The sequence below is a fragment of the Corapipo altera genome, unplaced genomic scaffold (genome assembly GCF_003945725.1).
Source record: "Corapipo altera isolate COAL_440 unplaced genomic scaffold, ASM394572v1 61153, whole genome shotgun sequence".
NCBI lineage: Eukaryota > Metazoa > Chordata > Aves > Passeriformes > Pipridae > Corapipo > Corapipo altera.
Window position 1 is genome coordinate 1,547,497 of NW_020884958.1, and position 23,729 is coordinate 1,571,225.

The following is a 23,729-nucleotide window of genomic DNA, read 5'->3' on the forward strand; positions in this document are numbered from 1 at the left end:
CCCACTGAAACAATCCATATACCAGCTTTAGTAAAACAGAGTTAATTGGTTTTAAGTTACCCTCAAGAGAAGGAAAAGAGTAAAGAAAACAGATTAAAAGGAGTAAAGGAAGAGAGAAGAAAGAGAGAAGGAGAGAGAGAAAGGAGAGGAGAAGAGTTACCGACAAGATTCGATAACTCACATGGTGCCAGTAGGAGAGGGAGAAGAGACAGACCACATGGAGTGTCATGTATTTATAAAGTTCAGCTTTCCCTCCCAGGCAGGATATCTGGTCAGGGCCTTCCAGCCCCAGCTGAGTTGTGCTGTAGCCAGTCCCAGGCTGCAGGGGTGTGGTGTGGGTGAGCTGCCAGGCAGCTCTGCCTTGACTGACAGCCCGACTGACAAGGCTGCAGGGCCTTCAGCTGTGCCACGTGCTCTGCGTGGGCTGCAGGCCTTGCCTTCAGCCCTGTGCCCTTAGCACAGGCCTGATGTGCAGACCTTACCATGGACCTGCAGGTCCAGGGCCAGCCCCTCCCCACATGCACACACACAGTTAGTTCTGACCTATATAAATAATTCAGTGAGATTCTGATCCAGGATCTCACAATTTACAAGTCTTTGGAGGGGCTTTTGGGTTGTCTGAATTTCTGTTCCTTTGATTATTATTACATTTTTTAAAAAAACCTAAACAAACCTAAACGCAAACAAATAAAACTGCAAACAAACCCATAAAATCAACCAAACAAAAATCCCTCACAACCTAAATAAATTATTTATTTTTAAAATATGTCTATCAAGGAGAATTTGTTGTGTGTTAACCTGGAGAAGACTGTTGAGATAGGTCTGGCTGTGATGAGCAGGGCAAAAAAGATAACAAGGAAATTCTGTTAGAACTGTAACTTCACTGTTCCATGTGCATTGGATTTATAGTGATATGAGCCAAAAAACCTCATCAAAACCCCCAAAACAAACAATAAAGAAACAGAGATGCCACCAGGATTTTGGAAGTATCTACTTGCACTCTTCTGAACTAGTTACGCTTCCTCCTGAACATGTAGGCACATGGTGACTTTCTACAGTGAATCTTAACAGGGATAAAAAACTGTCACTTCTGACTGGGAGATATTTTGCCCCGCTTTCATAGTTACCCTTTAAAAGGATGATAGGTCTGCTACATCTTTGAGATATTCAGTCTTGCTCAAGAAATAGGGGGAAACTTTGGAGTGTTTGTATGCAAAATCCAGGGTTCTTTGGAAATGCAGGAATAATTACATTTACTTGGAAACTCTCCCAGGAGAAACTTTTAGTCTTCCATCACCTGCAGCCTCGTCACAGCAGTCCATGTTCAGGGATCACTTGAATCACTTGAATCATGCTGGTTCCTTTGCAGAGAGCAGAGGGAAACCCAGGGTAGTGTAGAGAATGTACAAAACAATACTTGCTGTTCTTCAAAAGATGACATAACAGTCCTAGAAATGGTGCAGAGCACTAGAGCAGGTGCTGTGAGCAGCCACATGGAGAAAATGGAGCAATTGCAGAGCTAATAATGGCAAACCCATTTAGTCATGAATTTCTCATTATTCTAGTCTTACTCTCTCAGAAGGTGATTAATATCTTTTTGATCAAAGAACAGCAGTAAAATAGAAACACAGTTCCTGCCAAGATGCCTGTGAGCAAATGTGCAGACAAGCACATCACTAATAATTTCAGGAGCTGACAGTTGCAGGTGATTTCATGGGCACATTATGAACCACAGTGGTTTCACAGGCACATTGTGAACAGCCACAACCCTGGTTACATGCAACCAACTGGGCAGCCAAGCCACATGAGCCAAAGGGGTGGTCAGAGCACAAGTGAAATTCCATTGTGGCTCAATGCACAAAGTACTTCAGTGTATCTGTAGCATTCCTGGAAATAATAGAAGAGTGCATATATAGACACTTTCTCCTCTAGCTTTGTAGGGAAGATGGTTTCATGCTGTAGAAGCCTAGAAAATAAGGGGCCTGATGTGTATGCCTCAGATGCTGAGAGACAAATAACCATGGAGATAGAAAAGGATTGTTGGGAATGACAAACTGTGAAAAAATGAACAGGATGTGACTGGAGAAGGGAGCCATATGGAGGGAAGGCAGAGCTCTTCTGGGATAAACATCCTTGTTCTGGCTCCTGGAAACAGACACAACACAGTACAGCACAAGTGCAGAAATGAGGTTGAGAAGTGGGCATGGACTGTAGAGAGGGATCAAGACCACTCAGGACCACTGAAGCACTTTGACCCATTTCCAGAAAGAAGAACAAGCTGCTCATGTTAACTAGTTTGCATAGAAAGTGAGAAAGTTATCTCTAGGGTAGGAAAAGCTTATGAAAAAAGGTACCCCCATCAACTGGATCAACGCCGGAGCCAGGACTGGTGATCTTTCTTTCTTTCTTTCTTTCTTCCTTCCTTTCTTTCTCTCTTTCTTCCTTTCTTTCTCTCTCCTCCTCTTCCACCCCCCTTTCTCTTTTCCCTTTCACCCTACACCTTTATCCAAAACCCACTGCTGTGTGCTTATACAAGGAGATCAGGGACTAACTTATACCAATTTCCATGCCAAGCATTTAATTTAATAATAAAACTTTGTGAACAGTTGCAGACTCTCTGACTTTTGTCGTTCCTTTTATCCATGAGCATTTACAAGTCTTGAGTGCTCCCTTCCCCTTAAGGGTGGGATACCATACATAGCTGAACACTTCAAGTGATCTTACAGCCATCAAGATTATTCTGGCTTCAGAGCTCTTTAGTCTCACTGCTGCAGAAGTCAACAATACATAAGCCATGGATCTAGACTGAGCAATGAAAAACTAAGAATAAATTTATGAGAAGACCATTTACAACAACTTGGAGAAAAATGTTAATTTAGTGTTGTTTATTTATAATTTAAAAAAGAGGATACAACCTGACCTTGGGTAGGATAGGAGCTACCCTAACCATGATGTCTCCCATTACGAATTCAGGTGTTCAGTCATGCTGTAATGTAAGCAAGCAATGTTATAGTACCAAAGAATAACGTGTACAGAAATTTTTGGATTTCCCAAAAGAAATTGTTCAAAAGACTTGGAATACAATGTAATCTCTTCTCTCAAATGACAGTAATATTTGCTAAGGCCACTGAGGTCATACCTTTACTTCTTTGTTAACCACACCTGGGAATTCCTAGGCCATGGAGGCTGTCTGGAATCGAACAGACTGTGTTTACCCTAGTAAACATTCTTAACCTCCAAAAGAGGGTAGCCTGATACAAATCACTTTGTGTGAGCGGTCTCTTGAGAGAATTTGTGCTCAAACCCTTTCTAGCAATTATTGTGTATGTATGTATGGCCAGTCTTCACGAACGAAGATTTGGGAAAGGTCTTTACCCTTCGAGCCTGCGCAGTGGATTTTTTAGGTGAGACACAGTGTGCGCTGAGCTGAGCCCATCCGTTAATCCTAAGGTTCAACTGCCGGGGCCGAGCGAGCTCGGACAGTGGCAGTGAGGTCCTCAGGACGTAGGTTTGTTTAGAGTGACCTTCTCTTAGATGGATGGCCTCACAGGGCTGACAAGCTCCATCTGCCCAGGGGAGTTTCCCTGACTGGGAATTGAACTCGGGCCTCAGCAGTGAGAGCGCCGCATCCTAACCACTAGACCACCAGGAGTCCCACAGCAATTTTTGTATGGACTGTTAATTGGCATGGGACAAAATGATACCAGAGAAGGCTTAAAGAATATACTTAGAAATGTTTCAACACCTTGGAAGTCTTTCTGGGTTATTCCTCTAGCCTAGAGATAACCTTATCAGATTATGGCACTGCTGGCTGTGATATGTTACGGTGGAATGAACCAAAAGAGACTGAGGAACAGAAAAGAAGAATGGATGAAAGCCTGAAGAAGACAATTAAGTTATGAAATCAGTATCATGCATTTTTTAAGGGAAGGTTCTGTTTTCTTTCTCCTGAATTAAGTTGCACTACCCAGGGGAAGTATCTGGGAAGTATGGAAATATTTCAAATTCAGGTATCTAAAGACACTTGCATTAATAGCAGAGTTCCGGAGTTACAGAAATGTTGGATCTCAAATTCTGGGAGCTCAGCCTTAAATAATGTATATACATCAACTGTGTGCCCTGGGTGCCTTTTGACAATCACTATCAAAATGTTGCAAGAAATTGCCTGCAGTTACTCTTCAGATTATTGATTTTTATTATCTCTTTTATGTGTAGAATAAGTAGAATATAGAGCCCTAAGTTTAGCCCTAAGCACTAGTAAAACTATAAACATAACTCGATCCCTAATCCTAGCCCTAAACCAAACCCTAAAAGCTAGTCCTAAACGCTGACATAGGTTTGAAAAGAGATGTTGGAATTTTTTCCCAATGTCACCCCTTCCATCTGTTTTTTCTGGGATGGGGGTGGGGGCAGACCGAAGCCACACACACTGGGGAGCACGGGAAGGGCTGGGAGTTTTTTGTTCGGGAGCTTTTGGGGGGTTTGGTACGGGGCCGAACAGAGCAGGAGCTCGGGTTTTGACTGCCTCGTTCTCTTTTCCTGAGAGGAAGTTTCCCCACGGGACACCTCGCGGAGGACGACTGAGAGAGAGAGAGAGACTGACCCATCTCAGAGCGAGGTATTCTGCTTTGAAAACTGCCTGTGGGAAAAGGACTTGTTGGTATTTTTTCATTGCTGGTTGCGAGCACACGTGGCTGCGAGCAGCTTTTGAACTGCCGGGACAGTCCTGCCTTTCCCCCCACCCCCTCCCCGGATTGCTGCAGGTTTCTCCCCCCCACCCCCCCCGGGGATTTGGCAGTTTGTTTTGTTTCTTCTGAAAGTTTTTGATTGTACTATTTGTTGTTTATTCAGATTTTGTTAATAGAAAGCTGTTTCTTTTCATTTTCCACACTTCTATCTGAAGTCTCTTAATTTTTAGTTGTAATGTTGTTAAACTAAGACAAACACCTGAACCTTACCGTGCATTTTTACTCTACAACTTTATTCCAACTCAAATCCTAGCCCTAAACATGACCCTTACCTTCAATCTAATACCTAACCATAAACTCTAAGCCTGACCTTAACTCTCAGTATAAACACTTAAATATATTAATATTTTTATGATAATATAATAGATATTTAAACTATAAACCTAAATACGAAAATACCTAGCCCTAGTCCTAAATATAAATACTTATTCTAAGCATGAAAACTAACCCCTAACCTCTGGATCCCTTTCCCCACCCATGATGTGGGGCAGCCCAGTTCTAGTTCCATTTCCATCTGAAGAACCATTCCGACGCCTTGAAGGATGGGGAAAGGGAACTCCAGGGCTTTCTTCAGGGATTTCCTCTGGCCCTGAGCCTGGAGGGGCGAGGTGCCCTCCCCTCCCCCCCCGCACGTGGCCCCATGGCCGGCAGGGAGACAGGACACCGGGCGTGGAGAGGAGGTAAGAGAGAGATTATTGTTGGGGATGTTACATTTATAGGGTTTAGGAGGATTCACAGATTAACCAATTAGAAGTCTCAAGGGGCTTACAGGAACACCCAGTCACAGGAAGGGGTTAACAAGGGCCAATGAAAAACACCTCAGGACACCTTCCCAGGACATTCCTGAGATAACACTACCATGGGGGGTGTTGGGAAGAAGAAGCATGTGTTTGCAAAGAGACCACCAAAAGCCATTTTAAGACATGTTGAAACAACAGTTTTCTCATATAATGCAGGTTTAGTGCCCCACTAACCCTAACCTTAAGTCGTAACCTTCGCCTCTCTGTATAAAACTATTTTTGTTTACAAAGGAATATCAGATTCTTTTTTTCACAAGTTCAGTTAGAACAGCTCCTCTGTTTAATGGAAAAGTGTTGTGTTCTGAACACTACAAACCATGTGGGATGTTGCAACTAACTGATAAGTAATGCTGGCTTCAAAGACTTCTAATATTTTAACTGTGGAGCTTCCCACAAAGATTGTTGCAGGTGCTGAAAATAAAGCCAAAGGAGGTGAGTCCACATTGAATGTGATTTGCCGAAGTATCAGGTACAACTTTAGAGTACTAAGCAGACTTCATGATTTTCACACAAGCGTGCAAGTAGTTTTACAGCAGAGATAACATTAAATGATGTTGGTTTAGTCACAAAGTTTAAATGTATTTTTTTTTTAAGTCAGGGCAGTATCTTGAGCCAAGAACAAGTTTTTAGTGTCTCTCATAGAGAAATAAATCTGCCTAGTGGCTAAATCCCCAATCTTGTCACACATATGTGTAACTTCAGTCACGGCAAGATAACTCTTGTGCCTTCAGGAACTGTGGAAATGTAAAATTAGGAGTTTTCTGTGTGCTGGATTCCATTAGGTGTTCTGGATGCCCCCAGAAGATGCCATGGTAAAATGTGATCAGCCCAATCACATCAAAGTTGTGAAACCTGCTGCTGACTGCAAGGAGGAGCATCATTTAAGGCCTGACTATGCTCCACAGGATGGATTGGATAATCTTGTAAGAAGTTTCCAGAGCTGTCCTCATGTGCATCAGGATAAGTACAGTCTTGCTCAAATAAAATTAAGGATGTGATGTAGCGATTGGAGGTCACTGGGTTGGTTCTTTGGTCATTAGCAAACATCAATGCAGATAATCTTGTTACCACATCCCTTGGTGTTTCTGTGGTGTTCGGTTTACCTGATAAAATAGATTCAGTATCTATCTGACAACCCAAAGTGAAAGATAATGCCATTCCAATCTCTCAGTCAGTCAAAGTTTCTAAATTGTATTTGTTTTATTAACTATTGGGTGTGAATACAGCATAGGCATAAACATTCTAGCAAATGTCATGAATATTTGTTAAAAAAGCTTAAGAAAGAGCTACACATACACAAAAAAAGAAAAATGTGGCTTCCACTCCTTAACCAGAGAAAGAGACTGATAAACCTCAAGTCTAGCATTTTCTCTTATCTCTTAAGGCTTATTATTTTGCGGACTGAAGTTCTTATGGTTTTGTTGATTGAAAAGTAGATGTCTATTTTAGAAAGTAGTAATATACACCACAAAAAAGAAAAAAAAGGCTAGTTGTAATTTTTAATATTTTTTTCAGTTCAAGAAGGCTGAATGGTAACTATCCAGATGATTTCTTTAAGTCTGCTGTAGTACTTTAGGTACACCGTTTTCTGGATCTAGGCTAAAAGAGTTAGCTAAGTGTCTTTTAAATGATCTGTAATTTATAGATAAGTGTTCAGCTGTGATCTTCACAAAGGAAATGTAAGTATTTCCACTTTACTGACTCACAGCAATCACTATGAAGAACTTTTGCAAAACCAGTGACTCCTCATAGTCCAGAGTGGTTGAGGTTGGAAGGGATCTCAGGAAGTCACTTGGTCCACCCTTGCATCTTGAGCAAAGACACCTTGACCCAGGACCATGCCCAGATGGTTTTTAAACACCTCCAAGGAGTCTCCACAACCTCTCTGGGCAACCTGTGTCAGTGTTTGGTCACCTGCATAGTGCAAAAGTGTTTTCTGGTGGAGCCTCCCGAGTTTTACTTTGTGCCTATTGCATCTTGTCCTGTCACTGGGCACCACTGGAAAGAGTCTGGTTCCATCTCCTTTGCATCCCCCCTTCAGTAGCTCAGTAAAGTGTGCCATATGTCTCTGCTGCAGAGAATGTCCATTGTTTACTGGTTTCCCAGCTAGCTGAGAGAAATAATGATTTCTAGTAAGATCATTAGCAGTAATATGCACCACTTGCCAGAGTACGGAATTAGAATAGACCCCAAATTGCCCTTCAAATGATATAGTTAATTGAAAAAAGTCCCCAAAAATCTTGATGGATAAAACATTATTTCAACTGTTACTGTAGACACGCAAAAGCGGACAGTCTTAACATTTGAACACTCTCTACCCTTTGTTTGAGCAAATAATTTCCTGAAGTGTAATGATTGTTGATGATTGCTCAGTGCTTGATAGGACAAGGGGAAGGTAAGCTGGTTGGATTTTTTATTCTGTCCCTGTCTATTCTCGTGTGATAAAGCATGAAATTTGTTCCACATTTGGGCCTCTTGATTGCGAAGAGCAATAGAACAATAACCTGGCAATACTTACATTTCAAAACGTGTGCAGATTTTCATCTGTGTGCAAAATCCCTGGTGAGTAAGTCTTGAGATGGTGTAAACCAACCAGTGCACAGGGCACTGTGGAATTTGTTTTATAGTAAAACATAAACCTCTCAATGTTCTGTGTGTATTTTAATATATCCTAAGAATATTTATATAACTTTCTTTCATCTTGCATTCTTTGACTTACATATTTTAAAGCACAGAAATGATGGCACACCCCTTGGCTTTCTGAAGAAAACTAATATTTAGGGATGTTTGCCTGAGATGTATAATTAAAAATATTAATTAATAAGTTTTACATTTTCCATGTTATTCTTTTGGAGACTCTCATAACACTGAGAATTATGTATGAGTTTAGACATCTTTCATTGAAAACTAATATTCTGAAGCTGCAAATTCTTCAGACATTGCTGTTTTGCTTATTCTTTTCTTCCCTTGAACAAACCATGCATCACTAAACCACTCTAATTTGAGTCAAAATTAGGCAATATGGCCTAAAACTGTATAATTAGGCCATTAGCATAATAAATGTGTGCAGGATTACACAGTGTCTGAGTATGGGACTCTGTATTGTGCTGAATTAATGCTGAGAATATCTTGCTTCATCTTGTTGCCTGCTGCTGACTGGTGCCAAGGAGATCTCAGAGGGATGGTCAGAGGCAGCCGCTTGGGCTGAGCACTTACTGACAGAGACATCCTCACTCTGTAAACTCTGTTTAATGCTTTTCAGTGGTTCTGAGTGGTAATTTGAATCTGTCTCCTCAAAGGAAGTGGATTTATCTTGAGATGGATAAACATCACCCACACCTAATGGAGTTTTGCCTCAGGCATTGGTTGTTATTATTATGTTAATTGAAAGCCTCTTTTTGAGAAATGTTTTCTTTATAACAGGAATGTGCCTGAGATTCCAAAGCAAAACTTTCTACCTTTAAGACAAACCACAGCAAATGCCACTGATGCAAGATGGTCTCAGCAAGTAGCAAAATGCTACAGCATCAACACAGCAGGGTGCCATGGAGATGCGTGGAACCCTCTGTGCTTTTCCAGTTCACAATTATGTGAATTGATGACACAATGTCTGACCTTAGTCAGACATTTGTATTAAAAATCAAGGCTGCTAAGTGTCTTTAAAACTCTTAGTGTGAGTTGCCTAAGAGCCATCCAGTCCATTAGAAACCCACTGTTATGGATTCTTCTGTGAAGGGGAGAAAGGCCCCTTCTGTCCCCTCAGACTGACTTTCTGAGTTTCAGAAGTCATAGGGTTTAATGAAGTAGTTCCTGTGTCACAACATAGAATTAGGCTGCAAAAGCCCAGCCAAATTAGGTTTAATTTAGAAAAATTATTCAGCTCTGTGGCATAAAGTTGCTGCTCTGGGAAGACTCACCCAAATCAATGGTACATTACTACCGAGTTATCTTTAATGTTTACATTAGCGTCACATTTGCTCTGAGGAAGTCAAGCTTCAGCTTCCAGCTCTCTCTGTTAGGAGAGGGCTGAAGCCTTCTTTGATAACTTTTCAGTTCCTTATTTGGCTGTAGCTTCTGGGCAGCTCCTCAAGTATTTCAATTTCAATATGCAATGATAATCTGCAAAATTTTGCTAACTTTTCAACTGTTTTTGTAGCTTTTAACTACTCATGTGTTTTAGCCATCTCTTCTTTCTATTTTCAGCCTGGGAATAGAAACCTTCTAGAAATGGCCACAGGAGCATCCAGGATACAGGCAGAATTGTTTAGCTATTCCTACTTGAAACCTTTTGTGCCTGTGCTGCACAGTCATGTTTTCCTTCTCACCACAAAGTCATTTTTGTACATCATGTCCAAGCTCCTTGAGCACCAGGGAATCCCAGCTCTTGTCAGAGCTATGGAGAAACTGTCCAGAGAAATTCCCCCCTGCTCAAGGCATGATGCAAATACCTGTGTCCTGCATATAATTCTGTTGCTGTTGTTGCCTTGCTGTCCTTCCAAAGCGATGTGGATGACTCCTTGCTCCCCCATGGTTCAACACCTGATGAGTCTTGATATCTGGCAAAGGATACCTTTTTCCATAACACAAGGAGACATGGGGGAGTGGAAAGGAAGAAGAGTTTCACTGATATGACATCGTACTCTTGGTACACTGTGTAGGTGAGACAGTGTGGAGGGGGCAGTATGTCAATGTATCAACCTTGGTAGAACTGTCAAAAGGGTTTTTGAAACTACAAGGTCAAAATCACAACCTTCATTTCTATTTTAAAGACCAAAGTAAATGCACTCATAGTACTATTTTTCCTAGACTTAATATTTTTATTATTATGTGAGGTTTGATTTCCAGTGCTATTTCTGCCTGACATAAGGAGAAAGAGAAGAGACCCTTTTGAAAGAACAAGAAGCTGATATCCAGTTACTTTTGAATAAATGTAACAAACTAAAACACTTATGTCAGCTCAGGAGATGCCTAACTAAAGTTTGGATTATTCACAATGGATCTGAGTCACAAACAGTCAAAACTTAGGTGATACATCCATCTGCAGATCTCCAGAGATTGCTGCAGCTTGCCTTACCTTTCTGAGATAAGAAGAGTTGCCACAGTGGGAAAGGCTTTAGGAGTCTTTTAGTAGCTCATGATAATGGTGATGAAGGTGATGATAGCAAGGAGGATTTTTTTTTCTATAGTCCAAAATCCACTAGTTCAAACTCTCTTGGAAAGATCTAAGCTGAAAAGAGACATTCCCTTTTGTGCCCCTTCCAGACTGTAGTGTGTTATCCATGGCAGAAGGCAAGAGGAGCGAGAAGTCACAGTGAGGGTGACAGCAGACACACAGATAGCGACATAGCCCCAACCCCTGGTCACAGAGACATCTTTCCCTGACCCAGAGCACTCAGAGCCCAGAATTGCTGGTGGAGCAGTGGGCATGGCTAGCACTTTAGAAAGCGAGTGTGAGAGAAAAGGAGAGGATAAGTCGGATGTTCCTTTGGGATCAGTCAATCAGAACTAGACCTGGGCAACTCCAGTGAGCAAGCCCCCGCACAGCTGAGACCTGCAGCATGTTTTGGGAAGATAATCCCTTGTGACAGTGTTTAGCTGCAGCCGGGGCCATCAGCTTCATTTATATTTCCCCGAACACACTGAGTGCAATTCATAGATAAGGCTTTGGTGAGCTGGTGATGCTGCACTCAAGCACTTTACTCTTACCTATTTTAAAAGACTTTCCCATACACATATCTCTTATTAACCTTTTCTTTTTTTTTTTCTTTTTTTTTTCCTTTTAGAAAACCAAGTTCATGCTGTCATCCTACCTGGAATGCATTAACCATCATCAGAGCGAAATCTCTGTCACTTGAGCTCGAGAGCAAAGCACTTTTACGTGGCAGTAGCGTTAACCCCAGACCCTAAAATGGAATACAGCCTGCACATTGCAGATGTTTTCCATTTATTGCTAACTAAATCCTGTTTATATGAGTATATCAAGAGCAAAATTTCATTCTCAAACACAGGTGACATCACTATCAGCACAAGCTTTGCCACTGAACCTGAGGTTAGAAGTGAACCCTTCAAAAACATTAAAATAATTGAACCCTTTTGCTTTCTAGAAAAAAGCAGAAATTTTTCTGTTAGTTGTTATCAGCAGGAAAAATCAAGAGGTTGTGTTCTTTGCTCTTTTAAGCTCACTGGAAGCACGTTGACCTTTGTGATAGTGCACTCAGAGAAAAAGCAGGATGCATTTTTCGAGCTGATTTTAACTTACATTAGGGTAACACAGCAGGAACTTACCTGCAGTTTTTGCTAATGTCCCTGGCCTACCTCTAAGCTGATTAGCAATTCAGCTCAATAACTTGCATGCACTTTGAGACAAAAACAGAAGTGTTTACTTAATGATGTATACAAGCACACACATGAAAGAATAGCCAAAAAATTAATGAGCTGAGCAAGACTTAGCCTTTGAAAGAGTCATAACATGATGAGTATTGGAAGCTACAGCCGCGATCCCAGCAGGGTCCCAGTAGTGTGCAGTGAGCATAGAGCACACACAATGCATCATTAGCAGTAACAGTCAGTGAAGGCAAGGCAGTTTTCCCATTTGCATTTACACCTAATGCAGCTGTAGGAGCTGATTAAATTGTATCGACAGGGCTCATTATGGCTTTGCTTTTTACTTATTTTTGTTTTATATCAACAAGTTCATTGCTGTTTTGGGGAAGTTACAGAGGATATGTGATCACCACAGTGGTGCTCTCAGCACCTCTAGACTTGGTCTGTCAGCTCTGTGTTTTACTGAAATGTGTTTACATTCCCTTCTCATAGTATTGGACCTTGACAGTGTTCAAGCTGAGGAACAAAAGAAACAGCTCACTGAAGGTCAGTATTAGTACTTTTTTCTGCTGCTTGTCATGACCAAATAGCCTGTTCTTGGGGCTGATCCCAGAGAACAGTAGTCTGAGTAATGAACAAAGTAATAAAAAGATCATATCCTGGTAGCACAGTGGCTTTAGGAGTCAGTGCAGGAGGAGGAATGAATTCCCCACACAAAGTTGAACACAGGCTGGTTTTTCCAGCTACTATAGCTACAGGTCATGCACATTTGGATGGATCTCTTTGAGCATTACTGTTAATTAAAAGCTAGGTCTAAGAAACAGAAGGTCTGTCTTGCCTCCTTTTAGGTGACTTTAGAGAAATTGATTTATCTCTTTTTCCTCCTCTATTCCCTGTCCAATTGGATCACTTATTATAAGTATCAAGCAAGTACTACCAGTACCACAGCATATAGTAAGGATTGTTTTAATGGTATAAATGTATTTAATTATATCTATAAATCTGTGTATACGTAGATAATCTCCTGCCATCCATTCCAAGCTGAATTAATGTATAATTCTATATTAAACTATCATTTTCCTCTTTTCTTGTTACATTTTTATAACTTGAGTAACACTTTGTATGTTAGCATGACTAGTTGCTCCAGAAATAAAATAAATATACAAAATCCTTGAACTTCATATTTGCCCAAACTGTGTCTTAGGCAGTGCTCAAAAACCCAGCATGATTAACAACTTGCAGCATGCAGCAAAATAGTCATGGACATTATAGAGCGCTATTTAGAAGGGTGTGATATGTCTGGAACACTTTAAAATGTGAATATTCAATCACTGTTATGCAGACCGTATCTCGGTGCTCTCATTATGCATTCTGAATATATTTGCATGCCATATTTAATATTCTGTAATAAAACTGATTTGTTATTCATTGTCTTTTGATGCTGAAGTTCTAAGTGAAAGAAAAACTGTGGATAAGTGGAACTGTAGATCTAGTCTCATATAACATTTTCCCCTCATTTCTGGCTTGTAAAAGGTCATAGAGTCATAGAATCCCAGAGTGGTTTGAGTTGGAAGGGACTTTAAAGATCACCTCATTCCAATACCCCTGCTACGGCAGGGACGCCTTCCACTAGACCAAGTTGTTCCGAGCCCCATGAAACCTGGCCTTGGACACTTCCAGGGATGGGGCAACCACAGCTTCTCTGGGCAACCTGTGCCAGGATCTCACCACCCTCACAGGGAAGAAATGCTTCCTAATATATGATAGAAACCTACTGTCTTTCAGTTTGAAACTCTTCCCCCTTTTTCTATCACTGCCTTCTCTTGTAAGTAGTCTCCAGCTTTGTTGTGGGCTCCCTTCAGGTACTGGGTGGTATTTTACAGGATAATCCTGGCAGATATTCAGCTGTGTTCTGCCGTGAAGCATTAGATATGCATTGCCCCTGTGGAAAGAAATGCTTCTGGCCATAAAACCTTCTCAAGATACTCCTCTTGAGAATTTCCACAGGAGCATGCCTCCATACTGACTGACTCCATGCCAGTGGCACATCTGAGGGTGCAGCTCCACAACAGCTGGCTGTGGTATTGTTGCTCTCATGAGTGACAGCAGTGTCCCATATGGGATTCCCTATCCCAGTGAATCTCAGCAGTGTTGAACCAACCATTGTGACAGAGTTAAACATGCACACACACACACACACACACACACACACACACACAGACACACACACACAAGTGGAAGCCCCCTATTCTACAACTAATCTCCAGATAGTGTAACTCATAGAAAAAACACCAGAATCTTTAAAGATACATTTGCATGTGGGGAGAAGAGATGGTCAGATATTTGATTCTGAGTTGTAGTGGTGTTTATGTGTGAATGTGCTGTGTGAATTGTCTCCTATGAGATCAAGGAGGGTGCCTTGTGGGCTGAGCGAGCAACCAGGAGCATCCATGTATGTGCATGTGTTTGCAATGCTGTGAGGCCACTTTGCCAAGTGAAATCACACTTCTTTTGACTGACCTTTGTTGTCCTGGGCCATGCTAAGATCCATCTCTATACACGTTTTCATTCATGCAGTCCTTTGGAATAAGCTCTGTTGCAAAAAGGATATCGTTCTCTTTTGTTATTTCAGCAATACCTGGGGTAGGTATGTGCCTTTCTATAGATTTTTTTCCTGCCTTACTAGTGTCTCTCCTTATTTTACAGATACAGTCTGTATTTCCTTTCCCAATTTCTTGATCAAATTTCCTGACTTTTTACTTTTCACTTTTCATAAAGTTGAAAATTTTAATGCCCATTTATGAAGGACTTCTAATCTCTCCAGTAATGTGACAAATAAACCATTAGTCTTTTTCTTTCAAAAACAATTTCTTAGATAACTTTTTTTTTTTTAAATATACATATATATCAAATTTTTCATACTGCCCTGGGGTGTTGGGAAGCTTTAAGAATATTTGTGCCAGCTTACTGTGCTGGAGTCTGGGTGCTTATATATATTCTGTTCCTAGAAATCCTCCTCTATGTTGGCACAGATCATCCACTCATTCTTTTTCCAGGTGGTTTGTAACTGTAGAAACAGCTTTAAGCATCTGTATGGATAACAGCATGGTTTCAGTCCTTTCCTGGGTGTGCTCCTAATCCATTTGTGAGAGAAAAAATATCTGTTTATGATCTTTTTGGCTTCACCAAATAGGGCTGTGGTGGCTCTCAGGAAAAGATTCCATACACTGAATATGTGCCAGTATAAACCCACCATTTGTACAGGTGTGAACCACAGGATATCAGTATATCAAGATTTACAACTCTATTAGCTTCCATGATATAGTCATCTGAATATGATGAGAAAAACACAGAAGAAAAAACAACATAAAATGGAAGAGTATGAAGTATTATATACTATGTCCAGTGAATTTTAAGGAAAAATTCCATCACAGTGCAGTGATAATCTGGAACTAAATGGAACTTGCATTTTTGGAGAAGCTGTATTTTAGACTATCAACCTCAAATTGATCTTAAGATAGCCTCTAGTTACCAAGCTAAATATGCTCTTTTTCCATAAGCATGTGAAGAACTCATCTATCTGGGACTTCTGAATCGCCTTTTACCACCAATAACTATACATCATCAGTATTTTCACCTTACACCTTGTCTGAGCTGCTTTCCTAATGGGTAGCTGACAAATAATGAAAGTTTATGCTGAGTTATTTTACACTATGATTAGTTTCTTATCGTTGTTTACATATGATAGTCTGGATTGACTAATCCTTTATGCATGCAGATGACTAGTCTGAAGCTGTAGTAAGCAGGTCTCTTGAAAGAAAAATAGTGAGAGGTCTACTGAGTGTATTTATTCCTCATTATTATTCATTACTAATTAATCTCTTTGTAGAAAAATTGACTTTTTTTCCTATTTGATTCTTGATTTTTTTACTTAGAGCAGTAAAAGGTTTTCTGAAGTTGTTTAAAGGGCTAAAAACCGACCATCTACTCTAATATTCAGATTAGCTTCACAACAGTGTTCCTGTTTAGTTGTCATATTTTTTCTGTCATTCACTGACAAATTACCATTCTGAAAGCTACATCCTTGCCATAAAGTGACTATAAGGTTAAGCTAATTGTCATCTGTCTTTAGATAGCTTGTTTGCTTAGAAATTCAACCTGTAGACTCTGGTTTGACAGAAAAACACCCTAAATTTAAAATAAAGTACATCTAGTACTGAGATCATTGTTTAGAATAGAGACAACAGGTAAACTCTAAGGGAAAATTCTTCTTGGAAACCACAGTGCTGAATAGGTCTGAAAATGAAGCAAAAACTCTCAAAAGCTTTTTCTACCTGGGAAAAAAAAATATACAGTTGAATATACAGTTTAAAGATCATTTGTTCAGAAAGGCACCCAGGGGAAAGCAAGGAAATAAGTTACTTTGCTGACAGACATCGCCATCCACACTGCAGGTCCAATACTGACTAGGGACAAAGACCTGCCCACCTTGATGGGCAAGTGAGAGAGGAATGGGAAAAAGACAGTAATTTTTCAGTTACAGTATGAAAAAGACAGTCAATCAGACCTGGGAAGTAAGAATCATAATTTTTTCCCATTTTCCAAAAATTTCAGGAATTTTTCTGTCTGGAGCAAGAATTGAGGTTTAAATAGTCCTTTTGTTTTGTTTTGTTTTGTTTTTTTCTCCTTTTAAAGATTAAACTGACAGCATTTTAAACAATAGAATTAGTGTTATTCGCTTAAAAAGATCTGAAATAAATAAGCAGAGATTGAGGTGTTTCTTATGATGCTGAACAAAAGAAACTGACTTTAGAACCAGCTTTTAAAAAATACAATTTCTTGATGAAAACCTGAGGTCTGAATGATTGCCACTTTTCTGTATTTATTTTCTGATATTCATCTTCATTAAGGTGCAGCACTGATTTAATGAGGCTGAGCAGTACATAAACACTAAAAGTTTCCTTTCATCAATGGATGTAAATTTTAAAAACAAGACACTGCAATCCAACTCATTTAATGAGGGCTTACCCATATGAATGATTATATCCACTTCAGGGGACTTCCTGAGGAAGTTCTGTGGATGCAGGATACAGGCAGCCCATACCAGTGCACAGGTCACAGCACACTGTTTTCTTCTCACTTTGGTCAGTAAGAGCACAGACTTTTGCCTGATTCTCAGCATCAGGGGCAGAGTTGTGCAGAAATTCTGCAGTGAATGAAAATACAGCAGCTTTCTCCCATTTGTGGTCCTCAGGACCCCTGAAAATTCAGAAAAATGTTTATTTTCACAGGTGACAGGACTAGTTCTGACAAGATGTTTCTAAATCATGCCAACCAGTGTGCGTAACACTCGGTTCATCTTACTAACTTCACACTGTGGTAGCTTCAGCCTAAATAGCCTATCTGCAGGAACTATGAATGCTTGTTTAGCCACTACTCTTATTTTTAATCAAGCTTGCATGGAAAACCTCATTGTTCTTAAATGTAATTACTCAGCTTGAGGCTATTCCAGGGAAATTTTCACACATAAAGGTAGACCAAGTGGGGAAGAAAAAAGTAAACAGTTTCCAAAGGTAGTGTCTATTAGGAGTGCTGCTGGAAAAAGGTGGATAGTTTGAATGCATTAGCACTGCCATTACCTAACCCCCATGGCTATTTACAAGTGTTGAGGTGGGCACTGGAGGGAGCTGAGTTTGTGCTGAGCAATGGGCCTGATGGCAGCAACACTGAGCTGTGACAGACCCTCTTATGGGCCAGCAGGGCCTATGGCAAGGTGAAGACTGGTGTCTTTCTAAGAAAAGTGCTTGTTAATGACAAAGGAATAGTTTGCCTACAGTTGATTTGGTTTTGGTTTTGACATATCTAGAAGTTTAATGACAAGGATTTGCTGAAATAAAATTATCCATGTTTGCCTTAAGGATGTGCATGTTACTTATTGTCTGGGCCTCTACAAAGGAAATTATTTCAGCAGAGAGAGACTTTCTGTGTCCTATGCCTGAAAGAAACCTCAGCCACACAGCAGTCTTCCCAAAGCCAGCAAGAGGAATGGTTAAAGCAGTAGGATCCCCCACCATTCTCTTCAACACGAATTTGTCTTTGGTTTGTTTTCATTCTCCGTTTGAAAGAATGAGCCTTGGGAGGGATTGGCTGAATTTTAGCTCTGTCTCAGAGTGCTGTGACTCAAAATAACACCACTGGCTCAAACAATACTCTACAGCACTGCAAGTCATGACTCATAACAAGCTGTTAAAAGAGGTGGCAAAGGGAAGAAAGGCTCACCCAGTCACGATCCAGTACACCAGGATCCATGCTTGCCCTGCAGAGAGGATTGTCTGCACAGGAATGGCCTGATTGCTTGAACTCTGCAGAACCCAGATAATTTTTCCCGTTTCACTCACAATGCCTTCACCATACACTCAGCTCAATTTTCATTCTTTCATTTAATTTATTTGTCCTTTGTGCTCTAGACCATTGTCACACTTTAATTTTTCTTGGTCTTCTACATTTTGAGAGGAGGGGAGCCAAAGCAGAACATAGTTTTCAAACTGCAGATAGCACATGGACTACTACAGTGTAGAATTTCTCTGTGCTCCAATCCTACCCAAATAGTTCCTAATAAATCATTAATTTTTTAACTACATCAGAGCACTGATCTGTGTTTTCCTGGGACTGGCTATTACAATTATCATCTTCAGCTCATAGCTGTGTATGTGAAGTTGTCTGTGTCTCCTTTCCCACATGCATCCATCCCTCTTCTTTAGTCTACATTGAATTTACTTACCTTCAAACATGAGTCTTAGAAGGTCCTTCTACAGTTACACTGGTCTTCAGATTACTATTTTGATGGTTTAGTAACATCTGCAGGCTTTTTCACTAATTCCCAATGACTAAGAAAAGTCTGAAGGTTGTGTCCAACATGCAGCCTGAGCCTACCATGATTCACCTCTTTTTTCAAAGAGGTTTATGCAAACTTTGAACAGCAGGAACAAAGATGTGGTTCTGAGCTAACCGCCTTGGCTGCCTTATGTCTACCTGTATCTCTGAAACAGAAGACTCTGGAGCAGAAGATAAATCCACTCTACTGGCATTAGTCAAGGAAATGTTGGCTCATTGCAAAACATCTAACTTCTCCTTCATGTCAATTTTCAAAAGTACATCTTGTAATTTCCTGAAAATCCCAGGAAGTCATGGTGAGACCATGACTTTAAGGTGACACTGTCATCCAGATTCAGCTGGATGATGCTGAGCATGAGGCACCTGAGCTTTCTTCTTCATTGTTTCTAAAGATGTACAGATCTGTGCTTACACTCTCCATACTTTCTCTGAAAATCACCTGTTATTAAAGCCAAATTCAGTTTTGTACCAATAGGGGGAATGTGCACACTACAAAAATACATATGAATTATGATGTACATTAGGGTGTTCCCAGTCTGTTATCTGTTGACACACTTTTAGGACTGAGAGAATAGGACTTCAGGCTGAGAAGCAGTGCCCCTTTAGGGAAAATAACTGAAACCTTGGTAATGGATTTTAAAGTATACATCATTTTCTGTATGCAACTAATGAGCAAAAGAAGAAATTCACGTTTTTCCTCTTTTAAATGATCCTATCTTTCCATTGAAACTCTTTTCTTCTAATAAATCCTTTTTCTGAAAGGATCTAATAAATTGTGACCCTTTTCTTCTCCAAATAATTTTTTCGTTGTGATTTAAAAGTGCATGCAAGTCTGACACAGCTGCACACAGAGGTACAGACATATTGAGAGGTTGGCTTTCAAGTTTCCTCTCTAATGAGTCACAGCAGATTCAGTAAGGTCAGGCATAACATCAATCAAAGTTTTAGTAACTGTAAAGTGTTCATATACTGGTTCACTGTAAGGGAGAAATTTCCCTTCAACTTCATAAATTAATAGAGAAAAAAACCTGCTGCTGAGGTAAAGAAATTGTCATGGAATCTTGAGAAGGTAATAATAAAAGGGATGCTCCTTAGATATATTTATTGTACTTCACATTGCAACAGCCTAGATAAATTAGAGCCATCTGTGAAATCTGGTCATGAATATAAAACCATGTGCATTAGAGAAATACTTTACTGCTGAGTGTGTAATGTCTTTACATGGAAAATTGTATGGAGTGGAGTCCTTAGTCCTATGCTTTTTTTGAAGCTTCTGTCATGCTAAATACTTTTGTATATACTTCTAAGTCCTTTGCAAGAGTGGCCTACCACTAGTCTGGGTTCATTTGCTCTATCACAGCTTGGACGACATGCAACAAAACCCCTGTCAATGTCGTCATTATAAAGCATTTCCCTTTCACTGTTTGCTAGCTAGTTCGGAGTCAAGAAGAGTGAAATACTGTCTGCCCTTAAAAGGATGCATTGAAGCAAGATTTCTTTCCACCTGCACACTGAGTGCTTCTGAAGTGCAGGTCTCAGCACATCGATGCTCGGCTTTAATGAGTCATGCCTTAACAGCTCTTTGCTGTTTGGAGTATATGGACCAGAAAAACACACCCTTAAGTCTCTAAGTTTTCAAATGAGAGAAATATTAATTCTCTTAGGGTTACATAAAGCTAAGTACAGAAAGGAAAGTGCGTGGGCTTGGGACGTTTCTGATTTTTCTGGACTAGTTGGTCCTGACCACTTTCTCAGCAATGTTTATCTTTGTATTTTGCAAAGTGAGGAGCTCACATCTGCTCAGAACAACTAGGGGTTTTATAAAAAAAAACCAACACAAAAAACCAAACCAAACCAAAAAAACCCAACCCAACCCAACCCAACCAACCAACAACAACAACAAAACAAAACAAAACAAAAAACCACCACCAACAACAACAAAAAACACACACACAAAAAAACAAACCAAATCAAAACCAAAACCAAAACAAACAAAAAACCCCACCCCAGGCAACTTCTTCTCCAGCCCTACAAACGCCAAAATGTTCACTGACAGGGATAGTCTTGGATTCCTGGGACTGGGATCATCTCTTGAGCCAGAGCAGAAGCCTTGAGGACCAAAGGGTTCCATCCAAGTGCTGTGTGCTCCAGAAAGGTAGGTATAAAAAAACCAATTTGAAGCCTATAGGGGTGGAATTCAGTGCAGATTTTTCTCTGCCAGAAATACAGTCTAGAGTGCTTTCATAATAATTGGGCTTTTTCATCACCTTTACTGGCATTAATTCCAGAGTGAACAAAGAAGCTGCCCACTGAATATGAAAAATCTGGAATAATGAACTGCCCAGAAGCTTTGATCTTTGAGCAGCAAAGGTATTTATTGACAGTGCTGGGAGCAAGCCAGATATTGCTGGAAAAACTTTCTCCAATGCTTCACACAGAATCAGCAGTTTTTATACAATTTTCATATATGATTAAATGCATATTCAAATGATTACAGCATCTATCTATGCATATTAATAACAGGCGGAGTATAGGTAGAGCTCAGGCAGGGCTTAGGACGGTGCTTCTCTTGGCCCTCAATTTTGGTGGTAGTTCTGATCTTCCTCCTGTGGGTCTGGGGGCTAATTTCATCTTCCTCAGCTTGACCCCTCTTCTTTTCTATTGTTCTCGACCTGTTCACTGAAGCTTGGAAAAAGCCTTGGCTTCCAGCCTTTTTCTTCTATTCAAATGTCTACCTTATCCTACTGCATCTTAATTTATTACCTCTAGGCCTATTACATGTCCTTTCACCATTCTCTTAAGTTTTGGTCCAGTAAGTAGAACAGAACAAGCACAGATCATTTTGGATGTTAGTAGCTTGTTAGCAGGCCCAAATTTCTTAGTTAACTCTTTTGGGCCTGGCCTCCTGTTTCACCACAGAGGAGACCTGACCTGCTTTTACTCCTCACAGCTGTTTGTGCTTGTATCGACAGACCTGGGGAGACAGATGCAGGACCCGATCTGGCCAGGAAACACTCATTATTCTGGCTGGGACAGTTTTCAGTTGGGACACCTTCTCCATGTAGTTTTTGTGTCACCTGCCACACAGAGTGTGAAGCTGTCTAAGGAAAGGCAGGGAAAGGATGGAAATGTGGTAAAGCAGCTGGTGTAATTTTTTATTCTGTAAACAGATGAAACAGCCTTTGGGACTACATTAACTCTCAGACTATTTTAACGTAACAAACTAATTCTTACTCCAAACACAGCTGGCCCATTTCTTGAAGAAAATACATTATCTTTTTCCTTCACCAAATAATAACTGTAAGAGAGATTTCATCATAAAACCTAAGTCTGCTTAGTCTCTGTCCTTTAAATATTTCCTCCAATGTGGTGGGAATGGTCCTGAAGGCACTTAATTGCCACTTCAAAAGAAGAACTAACACTAAAAATAAAATCAGGAGAGCAGCAGACATGATGAGAAAATCCAGAGAATATACTCAGTGCATTTAAATGTTAAGTTACCAAGTTGCAGCCTGTGTGAGTGAAACAGTTCTTTGACGGAGTCTGGTCTACTTTAAACCACGGCGGCGATCTCATTGTGACAAAGGACCAGTTTCTCTGACTGCCTGAAAAAACAGAGAAAAATAAGGCAGATGTTTCTTTAGTAGAATTAAGACCAGGAGATACACAAGCAGAGATCTAAATAGTTTCTATCTCATTTTTTATTACATATTTGTGAATTATTTGTATTGTGCACTTGCAACTAGAGAGCAGAACAGATGGTAGTGGTTCAGTTTTAAAAAAAAAACCAAAGAAAATATTTCTTTTCAGAGGCGGTGATGCCTAGAATTTATTTACTACATCTAAAACATGTTTCTCACTTCTCTCTGTAATTGAAGCACTGCTCTACTGATACTGAATGGAAGTGAGGGCAGACCTAAGGACATGCCTATATCTGAATCTGTGCATCCTGCATCCATTCTGTGTGACTCACAGCACACTGCACATACCCTTTTGTTATTTCCTGATGAAAACGTGTACAGGTATTGTGAAGTATTGTAATACTAGGAATATCTTCAGGTATTCTTATTTTGTATTGATATTATAGGTACACTTAGAGCTAACCTCCAGAAGTGAGCAGAATTTCTTGCCAAGACCCCAGTGGTCTAATCACAGGGCAGATTAAAGGATTATGTACAAAGTATGATTATTTTAAAAGCATATCCTTAGTTTGTGTGGCATTGGTCTCTTTGGTTGTGGGTTTTGGCTCTGTTTTTTTTTCCCCAAACTTTTCACCTTTTACTGTGATGACACATAAGAAAAGTACCAAAGTATGAGCAGACTTTCAATGGCACTTAAAAGAGTTGAAGCATGGCTTCACCTCCCTCTTCTGTTTTCTTTATGGTACGAATATATTTTACAGATGAATGGCTCTGGAATACAGCTTGAGGTGATATTAAATAAATAGGTAGAGGGGCATAGCTTATCATAATTCATCATAAAATTTTGCCTCTAAAAAAAAAAGACACACAGTCATTGAACAAAAGGCATTTGCCTATGAAATGGGCTATGAAGTCACTGACTGTTTTCCAGATATGAAATTAAAATGGTTATTTGCTTCATTCACTGCAGTAGCAAAGAACTATGCACTCTGTCAATCCAGAGTCTGCAAAAATACATTTCTGACATGTGTCCAAGTCATGTTTCAATTTTGGGTGTGAAACACGATTGCTACAAGATACGTGGGGTACCTATCTCTACTATAAAGAAATAAATCAGTTCCTCTACTTTTGACATTTGAAAGGAAAGAAAAAAGATAAATTGCACCTTGAAAAATATCATGTAGGTAAAACAACACCTCTCCCCAACTTCAAATACAGAAATATACACATTGGGTCTGAGGCTATGTCTATAATGTACTGATTGTACTGATGTGGAATCTGTGGACAGTCAGAAATATTTTTAATATGTTCTTAACTCTGAA